Consider the following 27,849-nt stretch of genomic DNA (forward strand, 5'->3'; position numbering starts at 1 on the left):
CCTGTCAGGAGGGAGTTCTATGTAGTGATTAATGCCGTCACATCAGCCTGAGAGCTGAGGCGATACTTGCTAACCACATGGTCCTCTGGCATGCCCAGCAATGTGGTTCGGGGCCCACGGCAGAGCTTGCCACCATGCCAACTGCGTGGCAAGCTCTGCCATGGGCCCCGATGTTCTCTCTGTGGAACCAGTGGCTCTGGATCTAGTGCAGGGACTTCCTAGGAGGAGTTTGAACTTCCCTTGCCTGTTGTTGTGGTTGTTGTTGTTCTTGTTGTTGTCTGCACCAAGCATCTTGAAGCAGCCGGTATCCCACTACAAGTAAACTTTCCCCAAACATAGCAGCTTTAGGAAGACAGGCCAGGTAAGAAAAGGTGTTTTTTATTGGCCCAGGAGGGCTTGGTAGATGTGTCAGATAGAAGGCCTCATTTTATCGCGTATGATAATAGCAGCGATACTAGCCATGATTTGTGATAATGGCCACTGTCATGCGATAAAAACTTTTTTGCTCCTCTACCGCAAAAGAAAAAAAAAGGTGTTTTTATTTCTGCCTGTAAATCCCACATTATTGTTGCTTAAATCACTGGAAATTGCAGTAGGAGATCCTAAATTGCAGTAACTCTTCCTATTTGCATACGCAAAATAAAATGTGTATGCTACCTTGCTTTGCGATAGTTTGAACATGAGTAACAATGGTTAGACCCCATTTAATGCACATTTGGGCCTCAACGCAATTTGAAAAATGACCTTGTAAGACTGCTTTGGAGAAAGAGCAATCAGAGCACTCTCCTTCAAAAGATTTATTTGCTGACCACATTCAAACACCTTTTATTGGGAAATGTCAGACTATAACTTCCTATCCTCCATATTACTGGGTGTCTGTGTAGACATACACATCAATCATAAAGGATGGTTTTGGGTCCCTCTTATACTAATATGTCCATAGAAACAGAAAAATGACAACAGAAAAATCCAATTAACAGCATCACTTCCTTAGAGATACCCTGAATTTATCCTAAGCTTTGTTGAATTCAGATACTGTTTTTTTCTTCACCACCTCCACTGGGAATCTGTTTCACACATCCACCATCTTCTCTGTAAAGAAATACTTCCTAAGATTGCTCCTGAGTCTACTTCCTTTCACCCTCATCTCATGATCCCTCTTTCTAGAGCCTCCTTTCCATTGAAAAAGGCTCACCTCCTGCGCATGGAAACTTTTGAGATACAATGTCTCTATCTCCCCTATCTCGCCTTTCTTTTAAGGTATACATATTTAGATCTTTAAGTCTATCTCCATATACTTTAGAACAAAGATCACTGATCATTTTAGCTACCCTCTGGATCAACTCCATCCTGTTTATATTCTTTTGAAGGTGCAGTCTCCAGAACTGTACACAGTATTCCAAGTGAGGTCTCATGAGGGTGCTATACAGGGGCAATATCACCTCCCTTTTACTGCTGACCACTTCTCCCCCTAGCAATCAAGCATCTTTCTGGCTTTTACCATCACTTTATCTACTTGTTTGGACACCTTAAGATCATCAGATACAATTAAGGGGAGAAATGATAGAAGTATTTAAACCAATACACAAGACATGGATTTCTGTCAATGGAAAGGAAACTTGGCCATGGTATGAGGATGAAAAAAGGTAGACTCAGAAGTAATGTAAGGAAGGATTTCTTTACAGAAAGAATGGTGGATGTATGGAACAGCCGCCCAGTGAATGTGGTAGAAGCAAGAAAAGTTTCTGAATTCCAGAAAGCATGAAACAAGCATAGGGGATCTTTGAACTGAGCAATTGTGTGGATGGACAGACTAGGTAGGCGATATGATCTTTTTCCACTGTCATACTTTTTTTATTTTACTTTTTGGCACTTCAAAGTGGATAGCATTCAGATACTGTAGGTATTTCCCTATCCCCAGAGGGCTTACAATCGGGGACTGTAACTTTCAAACCGGAGTGTGGGTACACATGTGAACGCATGTGTCGGCCTACGTGAAGGGATGCGGTTATTTTATTACTTGTGTGTGTATATGTACGCATGTTATAAAATAGCCTGGCCACATGCATGTGTGCCAAATTTTAATTGGGCAAGCACATGGGTGTGGAATTCCTACTTTATTTATTTATTTATTTGTTTGATTGTTTAGTTTTATATACTGTCATTCGGTGTAGCCATCATAACGGTTTACAAGGTTCAAACAGAATACAGATAATTAAACATAGTTGATGATTGCAAAAATAAACAGTGGGAGGGATGAAGGGAAGGGGGAGAGGGTGGTGGGGAAAAGGAAGAAATGGAAAGAAAGGAGGATGGTAACGGTATTGGGATTTATTCATTTTTTATGAGGACTCTTTGTGTTGTTTCTTATAAGTTCATATTGGTATGATTATGGTTGATGCCGGTTGTTGTTTCTGTTTCTTTCTTGCGTGGATTTAGCTGGTGGTATTGATTGTAGTTAGATTGTAAACTTGGGGGATTTTAAAAGAGGCACGCACCCACGCCATTTCCAGTTTACTAGTTCCTCTATCAGTTTGCCCAGTTAACAACAAGGTCCTCCAACCCCCCCTCCCCCCCCCCCCGGTTTGATAGCCCACACACCCCCAATTACTCTAGACACCCCAGACTCTTTAATCCCCTCAGAAATGGCTCAATGTTTTGTTTTGTTTTTTAACTTACACATTTTCCATAGCAAAAGTAAAGTTACACGGCAGAGGACCTTGGCATGTAAATATTTACATATACGTCTCTTGGCTAGGCTCCAAAACACCCACACCCTGCCCCTTTTTTAGAAACTTTGGAGATGTGCGTGCAGCAAACTTCTTTGCACATCCCCTAATTGATGCATGTGTCGAGCTCTTGAAATTCATTTTTAAGTTTGTACTTGAGGATAAAGTGACTTGCCCAAGATCCCAAGGAGTGGCAAAGGGATTTCAACCCTGGTTTGTGGCCTGCTGCTCTAACCACTAGGCTACTTCTCCACTCTGTTTATATGGTTTAGTGATAGTTTGTGTTGACCGATGGTATTCAGTCTAGCATTCTTTCAGGATTGAATATATGGAGCCAGTAGACAGAGCAGGATATTGGCAGCAAAGTTTAGTGCCCTCCTGGGGGAATTTCTGGCTTCTCATAGACAATGCTAGTATTCTCTCAAGATCTAAATGGAATGCTTGCTTCAGATGAGATTTAAAAAAATGCAGGGTGAGTTTGTTTAATTCTCTTCACTGTGCACATGTGGTGCATGTCAGAACAAAATGTGTCAATCGAACACCTTAGTCGCAGACGCTTGCTGTATGAAAGACCGTCATAATAGGCTTCATCGAGCAGTGATAACTTTATGTCTCAGCCTTATTTTTAATCATAGGTCTGATAATTATCTATTTTTCAATATTTTTCAATTGTATGCTGTGCAAAGGTTCAACTTAACTTTAGTGTAAAACGCTGTCTCTTTATCCAAACATCTATGATGCAAAGAAGATAGTTAAGTTCATTGCGATTTTTGCTCTGAATCCCAGAGTGCTGACTAAAGCAAAATATGTTTCATTTATAAAATAAGGAACAACACTGGCCCAGTCTTTTAGCGGTAGTGTTGCACACTTCCATGCAGATGATCCAAATGTGATACCCAACTTTATCTTCTGCTCCTAGATCAGCTGGGGCTAGGGTTTATTTATTTATTACTTATTTACAGCATTTAGATGGCGTCCTACACAAGGTGCCTCACAACAAAACAAGCATTCTGTGAACTTACAGCCATAAAGAGTTAGACAGTGAATTTATGGGGATGAAAAGAAACAGAAATTAAGCATTTTTAAGGGTCTGTTTAAAAAGGTATAATATGTGTTGAGTTTGGTATGAAAGATAGGCAGGCAAGTGGCTTCTTGGCAGAGGCATTGCTAGGCACAGGCCTGTACCCTGAATCTATCTGTTGGTGCCCCAAATGTTGCTGGCACGTGAGCCCCCATGGACTGCCAGGCATCTTTTCATCATGGCACATCTTTGCAGGCACTCCTCCATTTTCTTCTTGTGGATCTTTAGACCAAAATCTCAGAAGTATCTAGCAATGCCTCTGGTCATTGGACAGCAGGTGGTGGAGATTGTTCCAGGGACAAAGCACAAGGAGAGAGAGAGCATATGAAAACTAGAAAAGACCTATTTAGCACAGAAAATGCAAAGCAGAATATGGGAGAACATCAGAGAGAAGGTAGAAAAATGTATTGATGAACTACGGCTGTGGGATAGAGCCATGGATACAATTGTGGATGAGAATCAAAGGTTTGAAAATGCCAAGGAATTTCACTGTAATTTTATTGATGCAACATTTACAGCCCCTGGGGGAATAAATATTAAGTCATTGTGCAACAATCACACCTACTGGTTAACTTGGGGAATATGTAATCAGGGTTCTGGAAGACATTACATTCTTTGACTTCTGGCTGAGGATTGTCACTGAAATAGAATTCTAAAGAGAGAGAAAATCCTGGCTAGTTATTAAAGAAAACTCATGAAAATGTAGCCATAGTTGAGGTTATATTGACTGAGACAGAAGCTGACAGTAGCAAAAGGAAACTATCAAGCAATAAAAAAAAAATATCAATAGTAAAGAGTAAATAAGCATTGTAATTAGCCCAGTATCATTATACAAAAATACATTAAATCCTGGTTTTCCTGCCTTACATATAGAACATAGAGTTGTAGTTCTGATTTCCTTAAGAAAAGTAGGACTAAGTTTATATATAGACAATGGGACAAAACCAATCCCAGTTCAGCCTCATTCGGTTGGTACTAGTTGGGTGGCAACCCAATTCTACAGTGGAGATATTTTTAACTTTTATAAAAATTAAACCTTACTTTACTTGAGATGGAATAATAAATTGTGATAAAGAAACATAGAAACAGAGAAGTGATGGCAGAAAAGGCCCAAACAGTCCGTCCAGTCTGCCCAGCAAGCTTATGGTAGTATCTGCTGCTCCATACAGGTCACCCCCATACTTAGTTTCCAAAACCATCAAAGTCAGGGCCCTTTTGGTTATTGTCTGAGTCCAATTCCCTGTTACCTCTTGCCGTTGAAGCAGAGAGCAATGCTGGAATTGCATCATAAGTATGAGGCTTATTGGTTAAGGGTAGTAACAGCTGCATCAGCAAGTTCCCCCTATGCTTATTTGTTTTTCCAGACCATAAAATGCAATGTCCTTGTTGGTTGCTGTCTGAAATTAATTCCCCTTTTCCTCTTTTCCCCCTGCCGTAAAAGCAGAGAGCAATAATGGAGTTGTATCAACAGTATGAAGGCTTATTGGTTAAGGATTGTAACCGTCATACCAGCAAGTTACCCCCATGCACTCTTTTCTTCATTTCCATCCTAAAGCCTTTAGGGATGCACAGTGTTTATCCCATGCCCCTTTGAAATCTTTCACCGTTTTTGTCTTCACCACCTCCTCTGGAAGGGTATTCCAAGCATCCACCAACCTACTCTGTAAAGAAATATTTCCTGTCGTTAGTTCTGAGTCGTCCTCCCTGGAGTTTCATTTTGTGACCCCTAGTTCTACTAATTTCTTTAAAACTGAAAAGGTTTGTCAATTGTGCATCATTAAAACTTTTCAGGTATCTGAAGATCTGTATCACATCCCCCCTGCATCTCCTCTCCTCCAGCGTATACATATTTAGGGCCTTCATCTCTCCTCATAAGTCATTTGTTGGAGACCCCCCACCATTTTTGTCACCCTTTCTGGACTGCCTCCATCCAGTCTCTGTCCCTTTTGAGATACGGTCTCCAGAACTGAACACAATACTTCAGGTCAGGCCTTGCCAAGGACCTGTACAAGGAGATGATCACCTCCTTTTTCTTACTGGTTATTCCTCTCTCTATGCAGCTCAGCATTCTTCTAGCTTTAGCTATTGCGTGTCACATTGTTTTGCCGTCTTCAGATTGCTAGGCACTTTCACCCCAAGGGCCCTCTCTTGCTCTGTGCACAACAGCCCTTCACCCTCCATCACATACAACTGCTTTGGATTACCACATCCCAAATGCATGACTCTGCACTTGTTGGCATTGATTCCCAACTGCCTTGTCTTTGACCACTGTTCAAGCTTTCATAAATCACGTCTCATTCTCTCTACTCCTTCCAGCATGTCCACTCTGTTGCAGATTTTAGTATCATCCGCAAAAAGACAAACTTTACCTTCGATCCCTTCCACAAAGTTGCTCACAAAGATATTGAACATGACCGGTCCCAACACCGATCCTTGTGGCACTCCACTTAACACCGTTCTCTCTTCAGAGTAGGTTCCATTTACCATCACACGCTGTCTTCTATCTGTCATCCAGTTTGTAATCTATGTCACCACCTTGGCGCTCACTCCCAAGCTTCTTATTTTATTCACAAGTCTACGATGTGATCTTGGATTCCAATACAAAAACACTCCCATCATTTTGTTATTTACCACTGGGTGGGTTATATTGGATCACAATCCCATATCAGATTAAAATGGACCAGAAAAAAGAATAACAAAATCCCTAGTCATACTATCTGATACCTGGATGATGAACAGGGTTTAGATTGTGATCCAACTTTGAAAATGTTTAAACTCCCAAATTTCCAACTTAGAAAATACCTGCAAGCTGTAGTATTACTGGTTTATATGCTAATACTTGATGATCATTTAATCTCTCTTGCCAGTTTTCAGCTGAATGTGCTAGAATGTATTCATCTTTGATTGAGTATTGCTGCTATAAATACAATAGAATGATGTTATAAGGCTTGTTGTTGAATTATTGTTGAAATGTGTGGTTTGTAATGAAGCATTGTGGTTAAATGTGTCTTGCCAGGACTGTCTTGTTAATAAAATATAAGGCTCACAAGTGGGTGTTGGTAAGTATTATCCATATAAAAATGATTGTTTTTCAGGACAGAGCTGGATTCCATATTGCTAGTTCCTCTGTGGAAGAGGGTGCTCAAAACTGCTAGGTCTCCAGAGCTTAGAAACCTCTTCATTCCTCTCTCGATCCTCAATCTACTGCCTTACTGCTTCCTGCTTCATGTGAGAGGAGGATTTTTTATACAATTACTTTATCCCTCCCAATGGGGAGTGGTGCTCCTCCTCATCACCCTGAAACTGACCTGACTACATCAATAGGCAGGGTCTGATGAGACCTCTGTCACTCTGAGAGCACTCAGACCAGTTGAAGTCAAAAGCTATATGATGGTAAAGAGCAGGAACACTTTCCTTAGGCTAAAGGGGTCACCCTTTCACATTTGCATTTCACGTTCATCATTGTTAACTTTCTGTGTTTCAATACTCATCTGCTAGGTTAGAGACTGTGCTTTATCACATGAAAGAAGAACTATATTGGCCTTTCTTGGCTAGTTCCTGATCCAATTTCATTAATGATCACCAGTTAGAGAATGGACATTTTCATCTCCACTGTCATTTTCCTTTTAATCCAATTCCGGCCTGTTCATGTCAAGGTTTAGGCTGAGCCCCCACCTTCTATGGATATTTGTTATAGTATAAGCAGCTTAAAGCAAGTATTCAGACCTTTATTATGTGACAGCATATCTAATATTCATCCAGTTGCTCAGAGGCAAAACAAATGTAATGGGCTCAGGAGCCTGACAAGCCCAGGCAAGGCATAAAACATGACTGACAGAGGATCAAATTCATCCTTTAAATCCTCATAGAAGGCCATAGATTATTTCAGCCTCAGGAAGGCCCAGTAAGGTGGCCCTAGGCCTGGAAAATCCAGCTGCCTTCTTGCTCTCCCTTGTTCCCTCCCTCTCCACTTTTTCTTCTTCCTTCCTATTTTTTCCTTTACTGGCTACTGTCATTTCTCTGTTTCTCTCCTCCCTACTTGCTGCAGTAACCAAAACATCCATTTCTCCCCACAAACTGCCTCCACCTATTTGGTGGCTTTTATAGCATGAACAATCAGTATTTAACTCCAAAGTGTGTGATAGCTAAATAGCAATGAAGGTTGTGCATTCATTTAAAACGAAATAGACAATGTCATTGACATAACATTGTCTATTTCATTTTATTTCTTTGGAACCATGAAACAAAAGAAAAAAAAAACCGCTGACATTTTGGGGGACGGGGACTAATTTAGTGTTAGTGTGCACTAACCGGAATTAGTGCATGATATCTTAGATTTAGTGCACAATAATCACGAAATTGGGGAAAAATGAAAAAAAAATAATTTAAAAAACGAAATTAAGCAAATTAACAACATGAAAGGAAAACGACATAGAAAGAACCCCACTGCACATCCCTAAACTGCACGTGGTTTAATGGCTATAGTAATAACTTTAGCGGGTTCATTGCATGCTCAAGTTCATGCCCTTTTACCCAGCAGCATGAGCTTCTGTGCTACAGTTTGGTATTCCCAAGCTAAAACATTAGCAAGGGCTTTAATGTGCAAGCTAAGCATTTACTGGATACAGCATTATTTATTATGCATTCTAAACTGGTTTAACATGTGCTCTAAGACTATTTGGACATGAATTAGCCCTATAGTGTGCCTTACATATTGTTAAATGTGTGACTGTTATTAACATATCTATATTGATATCTTATTCATGTTCCTAAAAATGTTTTAATATTATTGCCTTTTTACCTGTTTTTTTCTGTTTGTTTGATTGATTCTGAGATTGTAGGGTTACATTGTTTGCTTGTTGGCCTTTTCCTGATTATTTTAAAGAGCAGAAAATCAGGGTCAGTTTGTGGGACTGTCCTGCTTCTAGTCGTATTTAATTTCTGCAAATCTTTTTCTATTCAACACAAGTTTACAGACTCAGAGCAGTTGAGTGCTTGCACAATAAAATCCAGTAAAAGTACTGTAGCCAGAAAATATGGTAGAGAAAATTCATTTGGCAATGCCATACTCAGAATCAGGATCTGCTCTAGATAATGTACCTTGTCTAGAGAAAAACTAATCAGCAGATGGCTAGTGAGACAGCTGACAATGCAATAGATAAGGTACACCCAGTCATCACACTGGCATCACCTTAGAACAGATGGGTTAGAATGAGAAGGCAGTGACAGTGGCTACAAGTAATGGTTTACAAAACATAGAACTTCATACTGATAGTTCTCAGTTTGTGATTGTTTTTCCTCATCTTCATAGGCAAATGTGACCAAGGATCATTTGGAAGGAGAAGGTGGAAGCAGTAGATGAAGAAAAAAACATAGCAACGTATGAAAAACCATACTGGGTCAGACCAAAGGTCTATCAAGCCAGCATCCTGTCTACAACAGTGGCCAATCCAGGTCACAAACACCCAGCAGGATCCAAAATAATAGGTCCAATCCTTCTTGCTAATAATCAGGAATAATCAGTGGCTTTCCCAAGCCTACATGGCTAATAATGATTTATGGGCTTTTCCTCCTGGAACTTGTTTAGACCCTTTTTAAACCCTGCTATACTAAATGCTTTCACCACATTCTCTGGCAACAAATTTCAATTTAGTTGTGTGCTGATTGAAAAAATAAATTCTCCAATTTGTTTTAAATGTGCTATCTTTTAGCTTCATGGAGTATGCCCTAGTCCTTTTGGAAAGGTTTAATAACCATTATCTTATTTTCCCTTTCCACCTACTCATTATTTTATAGAGCTCTATCATATCTCCTCTCTGCTATCTCTTCTCCAGGCTGAAAAGCCCTAATCTATTTAGCCTTTCCTCACAGTTGAAAGAGATCCATCCTCTTTATACCTTTGGTCACTAGAGATGTGATTCGGCCAAACCTTTTGGTTCAGCCTTCGTTATCGGCCAGCCACGGGAAAATGCCGTGCGCATGTTATAAAATACAGGGGCGGCACGCAAGGCTGCGCACGCAAGGCTGCGCAAGGCTGTGCAAAATCGGCAGTCTGCATGCTGCACGTGCCGAGCCACGCAGCCATCCTCCATTCCCTCCGAGCCCGCTCCGCCCCCCCCACCTTCCCCTCCCTTCCCCTATCTAACCCACCCCCAGCCCTAACTAATTCTCCCCCTACCTTTATTTTACAAGTTACGCCTGCCCGAGGCAGGCATAACTTGCGCGCACCGCCTGGCTGCCGGCGCGCCATGTTCCGGTCCAAGGGCTGGTCTGGAGGCTGCGGCCCTGCCCCCAGAATGCCCCTGGGCCGGAACCATGCCCGTGGCCCCACCCCCGAAACGCCCCTCAATGACGCACCGCACGTGACATGCCCCCCGAAACGACCCCGGCACGCCCCCCCAGGAAAGCCCCGGGACTTACGCATGTCCCGGGATTTGTGTGCGCCACCGAGCCTATCTTGCATAGGCGAGCAGGGGGTGGAAGGTGCAGCTTTTCGGGGGTTACGCATGTATCTTATGCGCGTAACCCTTTGAAAATCTGCCCCACTATGATTTCTGCACAGTAACTCATTACTGCATGGAAACAATGAAATTCAGAAAAATGGACCCCCCCCCCAAAAAAAAACAAACAATCCATCGTAGCTATGAAATGATCATGAAAATTACCCTACTCAAAACAAAAAAGAAAAAAAAATTACAGCCCCTAATATTTTCCTGACTTCAGAAAATCATAAAGATTATATTTTCAAAAGAGATTTTCCATAGGTCTGAAATTTTGCTTGCTCAAGAGGAATCCTCTTTACTTCCAGTAATGTCTCAAAGGAAAGCTACAGTGCTATATGTGCTTCAAGATCTATGTTTAGTTGCCAAAACATTTACAAAAGGAAATTAAATAAAGCAAACTGAATGTAATGTAACTTACAGTACATAGAACTTTGCAGAGAAATACACCACACTACATAATCTGTATGTCTACCAAATCCAATATAACAGACTGACACTGTCTCTCAGTAGTTAAGTCAATATGCATTGGCATTTTACCAGAATCAACATGTACAGAGTCTGTCTCACACTAGATGTACATATTGATGCATCTTTTCACTCACTCCTACTTGTGCCAAAGTCTCTTCCAAGGAAGTAATGACTGAACTGCCAAAAATCTAATTTTCTGCACCCAGTGGTAAATGTATCAACTCAAAACCATTATATTTTATATACATAAGTCAAATCCCTTCATGTTATTCAAACCCCACCCTCTTCATAGTGCAATGCATAGTTCATTGGATGGGATTGCCAAAACCAGCACATATAATGGATGTCTATTTGGGAGGTTCACAGATCAGGAACTGAAGAACACAAATTTCAGTTTTACATTTCCTGAACAGCTGGAACACCACTCCAAAGAAGTCAGAAGGGGTGGGATTCTGATCTTAAGCCTTGTGTTTTATATGTATTTTAAATGATACCAAAAGATACCCTACTCATTAAGTTACTCATATAAAATGTTCCCAAATCAGGAACATCATAAATCATAATTTATGAATCACAGAGTAGAATCGCAAAAATTCAAATAAATCACAAGTCTTTATTCAGGAGGTTTGCAGATCATATGATTTTAATTCTACCATCTCTAAGTTTTGATAATTCATTCCCAAAATTATCATACACTGAATATATTAATATACAGATTCCTCATATTTCAAATGACAACACTAATGGTGCTGGAAATTTGTTTTAAATTTAGAAAATATCAACAAAGTTTTCTAGTACCCAATCTGTTGAAAACACAGGCTTGAAACCAATATCTTAGCACTCATCCAAAAGCGCGGGCTGGCAATAACAGAGACTGCAACCCTGTGGAGTAGGCAACAAATGTGGAATCATTATCAGACAGCCTACAATCTTTAACAAGTGTGTTTCAAGTCACTTGGCTATAATTCTTTTTTAACATTTTAATCATGTATGCTCTCAGCAGTTCCCATTACCCCATCCCTCCCCAAAAGATTTTGCCAGGGTGACACAGGACACCTTTGCTAGGCCCAGGGCTGGAGGGGAGCCTCCTCTAAGATTTTGGTTGGTTGGCTGGTAGATGCTACCACTGGGACAGCAGCCATCTTGGCTCTCTTCCCAGGCTCAACTGGTTCACTACAGCAATAAACCAAGGTCCGAACTAGCCCATTGGAAAATATATCTGAACCTGAATCCTTGGTGCGTCAGTGCAGAGTGCTGCAGCCTGAGCCACAAGGCCTGCTGACTTTTGTCTCTCTTTTTGTTTTATTTTCACTGATTTAGAGGGTAAATTCCAAAGCCATTTACACAGTTGAATTGGCAGATTAAAAATTGGGCTTACTCAGGCTCGCCAGAAATATATTGTACATATACTTTTAACTGGATTGAATGGGAGGAAAGGTGTTATGGGGAGGGAGGAATGTTTTGGGTGGAATCAGAAAATGGCATGCATAGATTGTATTTTCAAATCTATGTGCATTATTTTCCATTGACATTGTACTTGCAGAAAAAGCAAGAACACAACTCTGCAGGCACTTTGTAACATGGCAAATTTCAAAAGGAAAGTACACATCTACTTTTCCTTTGAAAATTAAGTATAAGGTCCATGGGTACAAAGGTGGACGGCTTGAAAATTGCCCTATTTGAGAATATATTAAAATACATTACAACATTTCATGACCTTCTGAAAACACTGAGTGCCAGGGGCAACAAAGGTCAATGTGCATAGTTATGTACTGTAAATCAAATTTGCAGCACATTGTTGGAATTTGCTGTGGCTCCAGAAAAGTGCAATACATGTGCAGATATCACTGTTCTTCTCTGTTTCATATTTTGAAAAGTATATTAAGTACTTGCAACACTGACTTGGATAACCCGCTGTGAATCACGGACTGCCTCTCAGTACCAGGGCTAATTCTCAGCCCAAAATATCCACTTTCCTTAAGCCCTGCATAGTGGATTCTTCAGGGGGGGGGGGAGTGAAGGGGGGGGGGTCCTCCAAGGTCCTGCGCATTCTGTGTGTCTATCTCTAAATGCACAAGTACCAGAAAGACACATGAATGGTGTTCCAGCTTAAAATCTTTATTAGGACGCTTGTTTAATACGGATAATGTGACACATAAATCATTTTCTTTAGGTCAATCCATAACCCCAGCATATGAATACATTCAGAAATCAACTGAGTAGTCTCTCTTCTCTGTTACTGGGGGTCGCTGGTGAATGACTTAATTTCCGTTATCAAGAAAGGAAGAGGAAGGGTGGAAAAGCTTCCTTTCAAATGAAGTTCCAAAATGAAGACACCTCTCCTTCTGATAAAGATAAATCTATTAGAAAGTCTTTCCCAACCCAAAGAAAAAATCCATATGCCACTGAGCTCGGCCTAAGGTTTCTCCTGAGAGACAAAGAACTGCAAAGAACACTTCTCTGCCGTAGACTTTCAACACAAAAACCCACAGCTCCTCTAGGGTCTGATATAGACACAGGAAACAACCATTGCCGCAGCATCGCATGGGGATGTTGTGGCAGAGTTGGTAATGTTCTTTTCTCTTCTCCTAACTACTGCATGGTCCTTCTACAAGGTCACACCTTCGTAGGGATCCCAGTGGAGCCCTGCATTCTTCTCCCAGTAAAAGACATTTAGGATAAAGTCACAAATTTGCAAACATCACGATACACAAGACAACATTTCAGTGCAAGAATCAGACATACTGTAATAGTGATACGTATGTATTATGGTGGAGCAAATGATTCTTTTCGGTAATGGGGCTGCTGCAGAACCCACCACAGGCTGTGCACCTGGTACAGGAACTGGCACAAGGGCTGAAATCCAGAATAATAAATGATTTCCTTCCTCAGCCCTTAGACGTTGATGCTCTTCTTTCCTTTGTACAGCTGCACTGCGTTGTATGAAATGCAGAACGATATGATGTAGGGATTCTGTATTACAGTCCTAGAACTACTACTAAAATGTATCAAGACATATGCAGCAGTGTTCAGGCATGCATATGAGAGAGTCCTTGCTCCATGGAGCTCACAGTCTAGTCAAGGCAAACATACATGACAAGAGTCTGTATGGAGTACATTTATTATCAAAAAGGACTTAGCAAAACCAAAACAAAAAAAAGTGTGTGTGTGTGTGTGTGTGGGGGGGGGGGGGGGGTGGCAAAATGAAACGAAAGAAAAGATTTATCGCTGCACATTCCTCACAGGAGGTGCGGTCCGCTAATGTATGCTGGCTCAGTCCCAGCGCTCACTGCCTGTTGTCATTGGGACCACATAGAAAGAAAGGAGGTGTTTGGAACAGAGGTGAGGAAAGGAGGATAGAGGAAGTGGAGGTTGTGGCACATCCATGTCTTTTCTTAAAAGTGTGTGTTGGGTGGGGGGGGGGGGAGGAGGTCAGACCCTCCTAATTTTCAAACTGGGATGGGAGGGTTTGGAACCCAGGCCCTATTGTACTGGCAGTGGTGCATCTAGCACTGTTTGTTCATTCTTAATTAATCAGATTTGCATCACCCCAAAAATGTTGGGGAGCACTGCAAAGCTTTTACTAGGATTTTTTAGTGAATTATACTCTGCTGCATCTTTCCTCTTTTTGTGAATCAGTGAAATGCTAGCTTCCAGCAAAGCTCTGGGGATTTCCCTTGACTCATTGAAATGGTTTGGAAATTCATTAAATATGGAATTTATAGCCTGAGTTATTCTTTCTTTATAAAACTTGAGATGATATTTGGGCCCTGGACACTCATCAAGCATCAATTTTATAGTTTTGCTGATCTCTTGGATAATAATAGGAGCCTTTATGCATTCAGCATCTCCTATAGAATCGTTTAGCAGATCTACATATTGAAGACGTTTCTGCTTTTCTTTTTTTTCAGTTAACATCTTCTCTGTCTCCTAGATATATTTTGAAAAAAATACATCAGCAAAAGTCATATTACTATCCTTTTCTTTGGTTACCATTGTGCCATTTGGAAGCTTTAACTCAAATATCTCACTGGACTGTTGTTTAGCCTTAACTGCTCTAGTGAGCAGGGTTCTTGCTTTGTTACCACATTCATAAAATCTTTGACATTTATACCTTAAAGTTGTCTTAGATACTTCAGTTTGAAGGGCTTGTAATTCATCTTTGGTTTTGAAAGCTGATCATGTATCCTCAGGGATCACTATACCTTATGCAATTTTTCAAGTGCTGGACATTAGCCTCTGGTGATGGGCATTTTTCTTCTTCCTGTGACTTGAAAAAGCAATTATTTTTCCTTGCAGTACTGCTTGAAGTGTCTCCCACCTGAGCATTGGATTATACTCCTCAGGGGGATGTCAGGTATTGGAATCTGCTATTATTTTGGAAACCAATTGCATAAAGGCAGCTGTGTCCACCAAGGATAAATTTAGTCTTCAGCTAAATCTAGCCTTACACATTTGTTCAACAGAACAATAGCACAATGGAGTGTTGCAGTCTGAAATAGATTTGCTGAGAATACCTGTATCGCTCTAGAGGAAAACGTAGATGAACATAGAAAGGTATCAATTCTGCTGTATGAATCATGCCTTGAAGCAAAAAAAAAAAAGGTATAGACTCTCCCAGCAGGAAAATGTTCCCTCAAGGTGTCCTACAATGGTCGATTAGTCATAATGTTCTTGATAGAGGTCCTTGCCAGTGCTCCTCGAATTTTATCTTTTCTAGATCTGAACTTAAGTTCCAGTCTTCTCCCAGAAGAGAGGAGCAGTAGGGTATATTCAGGCACCTTTCAAAGTTGTAGAAATTAGCCTGCTTTGTCTTAAGAGGACATGCATTGTGCATAATTAATCACTGGGATAACAGTTCACATTCAAAAAGTATCTGCCTTCCGTGTCAGAGACAAATTTCTTTATCTCTGTAGCCCTTGTGTCACTTTCTAGCAAGGCTTTAGGGATTCACTTGGGAGTTGTGTGGGCCAAGCTGTGAGTGACCCATGCTCCTGGGTTCTTTTCTGAAAGGGGGAAAAGGTAAAGACTTTCAAGGCCTTTAGGCAGTCTCTTGACACTGCCGCACTGCCTGCAGGTGGGAACAAAGAGACAGGGTCATTTATCGTTTCACGCTAGGGCCTTAACTGCAGCGAGCAGAAGCAGCATTGTACAAATCAACTCCTCTTGCCATACTTTTCAACCATTATAACGACCACAAATGTTTAGTGATGCCAATATGACTATGAATACCTCAGAATGTTTCTGTTACAACCCCTCCCCCCCCAAACCCCACCACACCATCTGAAACCCACCCCGATTCAAAATGCCCCTCTACAGTGGTACTTAATACTTATATATAGAGAGAGTGTCAGACTGACTCTATACAAGGCAAAAATGGATTGGAAAAGTGTTTTGTATTTTTGTCTGGTTTTTCTTCATTTTTTATGTATTTTTTTCTGAGTTTCATATTTTCTTTTTCAAAACTAAAAATCATACTTTACTGAAAGCAAAGTTTTTAAATCAAATTGAAGATTTCTTCTGATCTTTTTGCCATCTTGCCAGGTAGGGCATCATCTTCATAAAGAGTTCAAACTAGAGCTGGAAGCAAAAATCCATAGTCTACTCTGGAATGGGTTTCTAAAGTCCAGATGAGTATCATCTGGCTTTAATTTTCAATTTGGTACTCTCCATCCATCAGGAACAACAAAGCTCTCTTTGAACCACACAGGATGCAAACAGGAAGCAGAGAACTGAGACAGTGGACTCCCTGGAGTTTGTCTTCATTCCATTTCCATAGTAAAAACCTGGAATAAAGCAGAAACAAGACAAACATTAAAAAACTACAAATAGAGAGAAAGTCTCTTATGTAAAGTCCTTCCCATGGTTTCTTAAATAATGGAAGCAAGATGTAAACAGCACCACTGGCTTCCTACTGGATTCAGGCAGTTTCATTGGAAACTGGAAACAACGCACTCATGGCTGGAAACATTATAGCAATCATGTCTAGGCTGGCTGTCTTCTGGCACGGGATGCAGCGGTTGCAGCCAGTATCTCGGAAACTAATGATATGCTGGAAAACCTGGAGTGGCATCAACACAGGAAATTCAGTTCTTCTCCAGTTCAATTCTTTGAGGCTTTCTGAGTACATCTGAGTCATAGTCACACTGGGAAGAGTGTTGTAAGCAGTGTGTGTTATCTTATGGGTTTTTTCACAGTTACTGCTTCTCCAGTATCTTCTTGTAATAGCGTACTATGCCCTGGTGGGATCTCAACCCCACAGCATTGGGAGGAAGGTTTCATACGAGTTGGAGGCAATGGGCTTGTTCTACAGGCTGCAGCCCCACAGCAGGAGCTGGGACTGAGTCAACTACCCAGGCATTCACTTCCATAGCTGCTGACTTTCCTCCCCTCTTTGCTTCCTCTGGCCTTCCTGTCCTTGACATTAGTGATCTCAAGCCTCCCTTCTACCATGGTACACCCTGTGGACACCTGTTCCAGATCCAAGGCAGCACTCCAACTCACTGCTGCCAGGAAAATAAAGAAACAGGCATGGAGATGCTCTTTTGCAGTCTGAGCAGTACTGCTCTCGCCTCCTCTCTGCTCCCTACCCAAACTGTGGCTACTATATGTGGCCTTAAGCTGCATCAGTGCTTCCCGTTCACCCTTAGAAGAGACTTTTCTGGCTATAGCAGCCACAAGAAGTTAGCACTGCTCACTTCTTGTGGCTGCGGTTTTGCTGCATCCTGCTGCCTCAGTCTTGCTGTTACAGGGGCACAACTGGTTGCCAAAGAAGAGCCTACACAGCAGGCTGTAGCTGCATCAGGCTCTGATGCATCAAGGAGGGGTCCCTAGATGGCTGATGGTGACAGTGGTAACTCAGACTTCAGATAGGCCCCGTTGGCAGCAGGTGACTCCTTCAGTCTTCACATGGCCAGGCCCAGCCACTCCAGGCTCACTCGGGAGTGCTCAGATCAAGTTTTGATCCAGATTATTTCCTGATAGTGAGGATGGGTAAAGGATTTTATGGCTCTTAGGCTATTTGGAGGTCTCTTGTTAAAGTCCCAGTAGAAATAATACACTGCCACACAGTCTGATGTTGTTCAAAAAATGAAATGCTTTACTGGAATTAATGATTTTATTCATTTGCATTAGATGACTGCACAATGGAGAATAGGGCAATCCATACAGCAAAACAAAAAGCACTGTTCAGAAATCACTGTTCAGCCGCCATCTACATATAGAGGAATTGCTCAGACTTAAGACACAATTAATTCCTGAAAAGTGTGCCTTAAGTCAAAATGACTGTTGAAACTGATTTTTCCTTAGGAAATACTGTTATACATAGGAGAGTGGTTCCAATATCAAGGCTATGACCTCACTATATATAGTTACTTGACAAAATTAAAAATGTTATAAAGCACAGCTGGACACTTTTTGTTAGAAAAACATATGACATTTGACTCTTTATGGGATACAAGGAGGGAGGGGAGAAAACCAGAGACAGGGTAAGAAAGAGTGAGTGATAAAGGAACATAAGGTGGAAGGGGAAAAGGATAAAGAAGGAAGACAAAGGTACACACATGGATGGAGCATAGAAGAAAGATGATGCTTTCTTGTTGGCTGCTAGGGCCTGCAGATTGCTCATGCTCTGTTCTCAGTTGCTTTGCTCACCCTGCACTCTGCTCTATTTTATTAGTATGAAGTTAGCTGGAATTGTGAGGCACTGTACACTATATTCTCAGCAATCTCTTGCTCAGGTTAGTCTTCCTCAATCCCCTTCAGCCCTGCCACACCTTCTCTGCTCCGCAGTTTCCAGCTGAGTCTGTTTCACACATTCTCCAGCAGGGCCTGGGTTCCATGTTACTGGTGTTTGTTGCCATTGTTTCTCTGCGTCAGCACTGATGTCAGTTCCTGGCACTATGCTCAGCTTCAGGAACCAGAATAGACAGATACAGGTCTGGAGCAGAGTGCAAATTTTCTGAAGCTGCAAGTCTGGGAGCATCACAAGTTGAAATTGCTGTACTAGGGATGTTCTTCCTCCACTAGCCTCTAGCTCTGAGATACACTTAGAAGAATGGAACTCTGCCTGGGATCTCCTCTTTTTGCTACCTGTTCTGTGCAGATCTCTATGGTCCAATAGCTGAAATAGAATACTTTCTTGAACAGATGAGCTTTTGCTGATTCCTTGCAAGCAGCAACTCTGAAAGCAATTTCCCAGTCTGGCAGTCCTCATTCTGACTCCAACTAGAAATCCACTCTGCAAACCCTCAAAGCACATCTTCAATGAAATGCAAAGAATATGGGACTAAATTGAAGAGGTGCTTTGAAATGATTTTCTTATGAAGCTATTATTATTGCACTATGAAACTTCACTGATCAAACTTACAAACCATTCCAAAGTTACTGAAATGCCAGAATGCATGTTGAATGTATGTAAAAGTCAAAGAGTATGTTAAAGTTCTGTTGCGGAGGTGGACCCTTAGCTCAAGGTGGAACTGATGCTTCCCATGGGGAAGCTCCAACAGATCCCCACCGTCAGTAGGCGGAGCAGAACAGGAAGCGGAGGCCAACTGGAGCTTCGCCAATATCAGCCCTCATTCCCCACAGGTTGAGCCCTTGGGTACTGGGGCCACCTGGTCTTAGGCGGGCCTCCGCATGGTTGATCCCATGAAGGATGTTCAAGGCAGGGAGCCAGGAAGCAACAGAGACACAGAGTCCGAAGGAGCTGAGTTCAAGACAGGTCCTGGATCCAGAAGCCTGGATAGGCTAAAGCAGGCTAGAGAACAGAAACAGATTAAGTCCGGGCTTGTAAGTAGACAAGAGCCTAAGAAAGGCCAAGTCCAAGTAGTCAGCTGGAGGTAAGGTCAGGTTCAAACTGGAGTCAGAGCAGGTGGCTGAAGACAAGGTCAGGTGCAAGCTGAAGTCAGGGCAGGAGGCTGAAGACAAGGTCAGATGCAAGCAAGGGTCAGAGCCATAGAATCTGTCCAAGACATGGTCAGGAACAAGCAAAGGTCAAAGCCAGGAATCCATCCAAAAGGTAATCAGGAACAAGCAAAGGTCAGGAACAGGAAACTGGAACTGGAACTTGGGAACTGGATCAGGAACGCAGGACTGGAACAGAACAAACACAGGAGCAGGAACAGGAAGGAGTAGCAACTAAGCACACAACAGGAAGTGTGGAGACCTGTTTCCAAGTCAAAGACCGGATGGCAGAGCCTGCCTTAAGTAGCAGGGCCCGGCGACATCATCATCCAGGGCCGTAGGAAGGTTTCCCGCCGTGGCCCCTTTAAAGTTGGGAAAGGTGCGTGCACGCCTAAGGCAGAGTGACTAGAACCATATAGTGGTGGCATCTCCTCTCCATGCACGTGGGGAGACCAGACTGGGACAGGAGTAGGCCGCGGAGCTGCTGTAGGAACCTGGGAATATGGTAGGAGCACGAGCGCATAGGCGACTGCCTACCATTGTCAAAGATGAAGGGCCAGGTCCGGGGCCTGGGCGCCAGGGGTGAGTTTTGTTTTGCCTTCTGGGCTCGATTTACAAGAAATTACATGACTTATAAGAATTCAATCTTATTAACATATATGAGATAAAATATAATTCCAACGAATTGGGAAAATGTTATGGAAACAAACATACTAACTCATTAGTATGTGAATTAGAGGTGGTGACCCACTGTATCAATAATATTCTGAGACTGATTCTGAATTGCCTTACTGATAATTACACTCTAAAATATTCCAATAAAGATCTTTCTCTTTTAGCTGCTGGAATTAAGTGTTTATTTATGGCCCACAACAAATTCACTTTTCAATATTCATCGCGTCTTTTAGTTCTCGTAAACTCTGTATCCTCCTTGAACCTCAAGAAATCTCCTTCCTTTGGAAGACCTGAGAGCTCTGACCTTGAGCTTCAGCCACTTTCCCAGGATGGAAGACTGGATGAAAGAACATGAGTTAATGTGGGTTCATAAGTTTTGTGAAATTACACTCCATGATAAGGCACTTCCCAGGACTTGAAGGAACATTACACACTCCTCCTGACTCTGACCTCACACATTCAGGGTCTGTGAAAACTCAGATGTCTCTAGTAAAGGATATTTGGTGACAATATCACATATGAACAGACAGACTTTAAGGCAAATAATATACTTTTTTTTGTGCTTTTTAGAGTTGTATGATGCAACAAAATACTGCCCAATTGGTATTTGTTGCGTTTGAATTGTTCTGATTTAATTGGAATAATCTTCCATATAAAATTCAACCTGATTTTTTGGAGATTTGAAAAAAAGAAGTATTATTTTTTCTTTTAACCTGTAAGAATATCCTGCTAATAGTGAAAGGCACCATTTTAAGCTTGCTTATCATAGGGGAAGTGAGAGGAAAATTAAATGAACAAGTGATTCTATAATTAGAATCACTTAAGCCAGGTACCCATTAAGCAGTGGAGCAATGCTGTGACATGAACATACATCTAAATTATTATGCCTGTGGCACTGTGTCCTACCGCACTCTGACTTTCATAATTCATTTCTCAATATAACCGCAGATCAGAACTGAAAAATACTTTTAAAATTAAATTGGAGTTTTGCAAACATATCTCCCAGTTGTTATTGGCAAAGTTATATATTCTGGTAGCAGAGGGCTGGAACAGGTGAGGGAAAAAAGTATCCCATCTGTGTCCTGTTTTCCTGACCTGCCAATAAGTCCTGTCAGCATTTACTCTCACAGTATAAACAGGAGCCATAGTATGCTGCAAAAGGCAGAAGAAATCTCAGGACCTGCTACCTGTACAATCTTGAAACCTTTAAATCAGGTCATCTTAAAATTCTTCTGCATGAAGGGTTTTACAAACTGTAAACATAGGTGCCTTACTTCAGTCATTAAATATATTATCAATGAGTGGAAAATATAGAATAACCTATGGAAAAAAAAAAGAAAAAAATTGATAGTGGTGGTGTGTGTGTATGTGTATGAGAGGGGGTGGTACTGTTTGGAAAGGAATTCAGTGTCTCAAGATGATCATGCTTCCCAATGAATCATACTTAATGCAACACAGTTATGACTAACTTTCATGAGGGGACATGTTAAAACTAACAGAGGACTATGTTAAAAATGCACAGCAGTCATGAAAAAAAAAAGACATTTGTTCTGCTACTCAGAGATAGAGAAATAAAAAAATAAAAAGGAGGATTTCCAATGAGTTAAACGTCCTTCCAGAATAGTGAAAATGCCTGCAAGCTGAGGTGCTAGAGAGCTGTTCTGTTGATCGACATGTTTTGATAGGTCTCTGATCCCCTTGAGCTGATTATTATGTTATGAATAGAAGTAAAGTGGAAAAGGTTAAGAACAACTACTCCCTTTTGGATGGAGACAACATAGCTATGCAGTAGCTTTAGCCCATTTTTGTAGAGCAGTGGATCAACATGCAAAAGACCCAGACATGACAATTGTACTAAAGAATAGTGGAAACATAAGCTACTGGTTGGTTACCAATTACCAAAGCCGACCATATGAAAATGTTAAAGCTTGAATAACACTGTCATGTTTGCTAGCCTAAGGAAGGAGGTTAGTGACCTGATTGACAGTGTCCCAAAGGAAAGTCCAAGCAGAGGAGCAGGTCAATAGTACAAGCATATTGCTATAAAGAGATTTAAAAAAATCTTGAGAAGGGCCATAAAGAAATGAGAGAAATGCTGATGACTACATCATCTCCATGAAAAGTGACAGCACAGGAATAATATTAGTGTCCAGGTGACAGCAGAAAAAGATGTGATCAAGATTGGGCTTCGCCTCTTTATCATGTGATTGAAACAAATAATATCACCATGAAACTGATAGGGCCCACTGACTAAGAGATCCCAGGAGCCACATCTCAGAATCTCCAAGACAGATTGCGGAATGTTTTTAGAATTATCTGGATAAGGGCAGGCTAATCAGTTTTAATTGGGGGTGAAGAGCTTAAAATACAAGAAAGGAGGTCACGTGATGTGATGAGCTGAGAGGATGTGTCTTCCTGAGCTCTGGGCACCAGCTATCTCTAATCTGTCTAAATCACAGCCATCTGAGACAATACTAGCTGGATCATAAAAAAAAACTATTTTGCATATGTCCATTGATAAATATATGCACAAATTGCCACCAATAATGGCTCTTAAAGGGGGAAAGAAAGATAAAGAAAAACTGCGGCCTGCACCAGAGAGGCCAGCTGCGGAGCCTGGAGACTCAGGAGCAGCACACTCTTCACTCGCTACACTGGAAGCCCTCACAGAAAAAGTCACTGCAGCGGTAGTGGCCGCTCTAGATGCCAAATTAGATAATATCTCGTCGCAGATCACAGGATTACAAAACTCTATGGAAGAATTAGCACAGAGAATAGATGCCATTGAGGGCCGGGTCTCGGTACTGGAAGATGAATCTACCACGGTTACGAGACAGTTAGCCATGCTGAAAACACAGGTCAAATTATACCGTGACAAAATTGATGATCTGGAAAATAGATCCAGGCGCAACAACTTAAGATTTACTGGCCTACCAGAATCAATTGCTGAAGTGAATCTAATTGAAATACTGGAAAAATGGCTACCTGAGGCCCTGGAAATAGAACCGCATGGCACACTAATGCAGATAGAGAGAGCACATCGTCTGGGCACTAAAAGAATGGAGGATTCCTGACCCAGAATTGTAATTGCCCAGTTTCTAAATGGAGCCCACAAACAAGCCATTTTAAAATCTTACCGTCAAAAGCGAGAGCTTAACTTATCAGGGTAATCCAGTGAAGATCTTTCAGGATTATTCAACCTCGGTCTCCCAGAGTCGCAAACTGTTCACCCCCTTCTGCTCTGCTCTGGTGGTGAAACAGATCAGATTTGCGCTTCAATTTTCAGCAAAATTAAAAATATGGCACGAGAATTCCATTCATGTTTATGAGGAACCAGCACAAGCGAAAAAATTCTTCTTAGCCTGAAGAATGTAGGAATCAGATGAGACATCGGCAAGTCATGCTGAACTTTAAAATTAAGTTGTACTTCGACTAATACTTAGGTTCTTACTGGTTTCTTTTTCTTCTCATAACCGCTAGTAAAAATTGCTAATTTTCATTATTCTTCCGATTGCTCAAACAAAGTAATGACAATAAAGTTTCTTACTCTCCCCCTTCCCACGCCGTCACCACTGTCACGGCACAAGTGCAGAAGGCAAGAGCACACACCTGGAAGCGAAACACGAGTATGGAACAGGTTTAATTAAACATCATTGGAACTTTTCTTTAAGTGCCTATATTAATTGGTCTGACCGCAGATGTGAACGCCCTCAAGCCATGGTGCGCCTTTTCCTTCTGTTCCGATCCTGTGTGCCTCGACCTCTGACCGCACACTGCGTGGAGTTGAGAGGGCTCAGCGCAGATTTACACTGCTGGGTAGACTTGGGCGTTCGCTACGTGAGTCCAACGCACCGGCCAGTTTTTCTCCAAGGTGAAGTGGGTAGGAAACAGTAAACGTCGTTACTACCAACCCTTCTCATTATTGCCTCATCCAGGACTTTGGAAGGCTTCGACGGGGAATTCATACTTTGTGCTGGACAATAGATTGTCTGTCTGAAGAGTCACTCCAGTTCTGCTTGCTCACACATATTTTAGATGCCGGGTAGGATGGTGTTTGTGGGAGGGACTGGGTCTGCTTGAGACTTTGCTATCTTTGACTATGAGGCATAAAAAAAAATTGTGAATAGCAGGCAATGGTTATTTGAGTAAGGCTTCAGTATGCTGGTGGGTTGGTGCCCACACATCAGAAATGTATCCCCCCCTTCTATGGGTTTACAGCCCATAGTGAAGAGGTATAGGTGGGAGAATATTGATACGGAAGGAGGGGGGAGGGGAGGGGAGGGTATAAGGCTCCAGACATCCAGTATCTTTATACTGGCTCAAGAAATGGTAATCACAAATCAGGTTGCAAAGGGTTATTGGGCAATTTTTCTTGTGACAAGTGTTCTCTTTACTGTTGGCTATGTGTGCCCCTGGGTGAAGGCTGGGACACTCGGGGGTTGGGAATGTCTAAGTTCTCCATATGGTTCACTATCCTTAACGGTCAACCCTGGGTGAATGTTTGAGAGTGGTATCCCTGAATGTTAATGGCCTAGGGACCCCAATCAAAAGAGCAAAAATATGTCCATTTCTAAAGAGGCAAAAAGTACAATTGGCGTGTCTTCAGGAAGCCCATCTCTCAGAGGAGGAACACAGGACATTAAAAAGGGATTGGGTTAGATCTTGTTTTTTTTTCTAATGCTCAAGGTAAAAAGGCAGGGGTAGTAATACTTATCCACAAATCTCTCTCCTTCACACTTTCTAAAGTTAAAGACCTGATGGGTCATTTTATTATTTTGATGGGCACTTTAAATGGACGAATGATAACGGTGTGTAATATATATGGTCCAAATAATCATCAAGATGATTTCTATGAACACCTAGCTCAAACTATTTTATCTCACCAAAAGGGATGGTTATTTTGGCAGAAAATTTTAATTGTGTTGCAGACCCCTCAATGGCCAAGCTACCTGCACAGAAAGCCGTGGGTCTAGCTAGTCCTCTCAGAGACATACCGGTAGGTTTTCTATGTGAACATCATCAAGTACTAGACTATTGGCGAAGTCTTCACCCCATGTCTAAGGACTATATGCATACCTCTCGAGTTCACAATACACTGTCTAGGATTGATTACATACTGGGATCAAGAAACTCCTTTTCACAAGTGCTCAAAGTGGAGATATGACTGACAGCTATCTCTGATCACTCCCTCATATGGTAGATCTCCTATCAAATGTCACAAAAATGACTAGAATCTGGAGATTCCCATCTTCTTTACAAACTGATAAAATATTTACACAATTTCTGATCGACAAGTGAGAGGTCTATGCTCACCATAATAATATACACACATCTAATCCTTCCCTATTCTGGGCAGCCAGTAAAGCAGTCTTAAGGGGGGAAATTATAGCTTATGTGAAAACTAGGAGGAAAAAAATTAATACCGCTATCTTAGCCTTAGAACCAGAATTGAGAGACTCCAAGCTAAAAATGATTAAGGTTCTAAATCCTGATACTAAAATGGCTTACTTCAACATCCTTACTTCTTTAAATATCTACCTCCACCAGAGAGCACAACTTAATCTACGGCATTACGAGCACCGTTTCTTCAGATTTGGAAACAAAGCTGGCAAACTATTAACAAATGCTGTTAGGATAGCCAGGGGGAAATCATATATAGAGAAGCTAAAAACACAAGATAGTTGGGCTACCCAGCCCAAAGACATTTGTAATTCTTTCAAAGATTTTTATACCACTTTATATAAGGAGGATACGCAAGGATCGGAATTAGGTTATGAAAGAAAGCTTCCTCCTCTATCTCTCCCATGTATTTCCACGCAACAATCGGACTTCCTAAATAGGCCCATCCAAACATATGAAATTTTAAGTGCGATCAAAGATAGCCATAGGGGTAAAGCCACCGGGATGGATGGATTCTTATTTGACTTCTACAAAATCTTGAAAGAAAAACTGGTGACTCCTTTACAAGGTTTTTATCAGCAGGCTCTAACGATGGGGAGCTTTCCTGAAAACTTCACTGATGCCAGTATTTCTGTTCTACCAAAACCTGGGAAGGATGCTTCCCTCCCTGCTTCCTATCACCCAATTTCTTTACTAAATTGCGATTTTAAACTCTTTGCCAAAGTATTAGCAAATTGTTTAAATCTTATTCTTCCCTCTATCATTTCACATCACCAGGTGGGCTTTGTCAAAGGCAGGTCAGCTGGATCCCATATCATAAAACTGATCACAGCCATACAGTATTCTATAAAAAAAAGATATACCAGCCTTGGCAGTTAGTTTCGACTCTGAAAAAGCTTTTGACAGAGTTTCCTGGCCTTATATGTTTTTGGTTATAGGCAGATTTGGTCTTTCGGGAGACTTAAAAAATGTTGCTCTTTTGTATAACTCCCCTCAATCATATATTCTAGCTAATGGAAGTAGATCTGACCCCTTCCCGGTGGGACGAGAAGTTAGACAGGGTTGCCCACTATCTCCGCTTCTCTATCTTCTATCCATAGATCCGCTTCTTCAGAAAATAGCAGACTATGCTTTTATTCATGGATTGGAATTACAGAACACATCTTTTAAGATAGCTGCTTTTGCAGATGATGTCCTCATTTATTTGATGAGCCCCACCTGCTCTCTCCAACAAGTTTTAAATCACCAATCATTTTTTGGTAGTTCTGCAGGTCTAAAAATTAACCAGGACAAATCGGAAGCGTTAGATGTGACAGAACAACTTCGTCAAACCTGGTCGGATCTCTTTCCTCTAAAATGGGTTTCGTCAATCATGAAATATTTAGGTATTCACATCCCTCTGCATCCTACCCAATTTTATAAGGCAAACGTACAACCCTTATATAAAGCACTACAATATAACATTCAACAATGGATGAATCTTCCACTTTCTTTAACAGGTAGAATTCACTTATTAAAAATGATTGAACTCCCTAAATGGCTTTATCTCCTTCAAATGGCGTCCATATGGCTCCTCTGTAAAGATATTCGAGCTGTTGAGAGAGAATTCTCGAAATTTTTTTGGAGAGGGAAAAAGGCTAGACTTCCCATCCATGTACTCCAGGCCTCCTGGTCTCAAGGAGGCCTGAGGTGTCCAGACCTGTGACATTTTAATCTTGCTTGCATGTTGTATATTATCTATGACTGGCTCTTTAAAGTGCCTCTCTCTTCTCCCTATGATCACCTTAAAGCCTGGTTAGGAGGTTTCTCCCTCTCAGCTTTACTCCAATGTGCAGATAAATCATTACCTTCTCCATCTTCAGCATTTATTATCTTACACGCCTGCCAGAAGGCATGGACAGCACTTTGTAAAAAATTGTGTCTTAAGATAGAGAACATCTTCCTCCTCGATATCTGTGATAACCCCGACATCCCTCCAGGATGCTCTCAAGGAGTGTTCCTACGATGGAAGCATTTTGGATTGATCCACCTGCATCAAGTTTTAGGGGCAAATCCCATAACAATGGTCAGATTTGCAGACTTCCAAACA

The sequence above is a fragment of the Rhinatrema bivittatum genome, chromosome 2 (assembly GCF_901001135.1).
Source record: "Rhinatrema bivittatum chromosome 2, aRhiBiv1.1, whole genome shotgun sequence".
Classification (NCBI taxonomy): Eukaryota; Metazoa; Chordata; class Amphibia; order Gymnophiona; family Rhinatrematidae; genus Rhinatrema; species Rhinatrema bivittatum.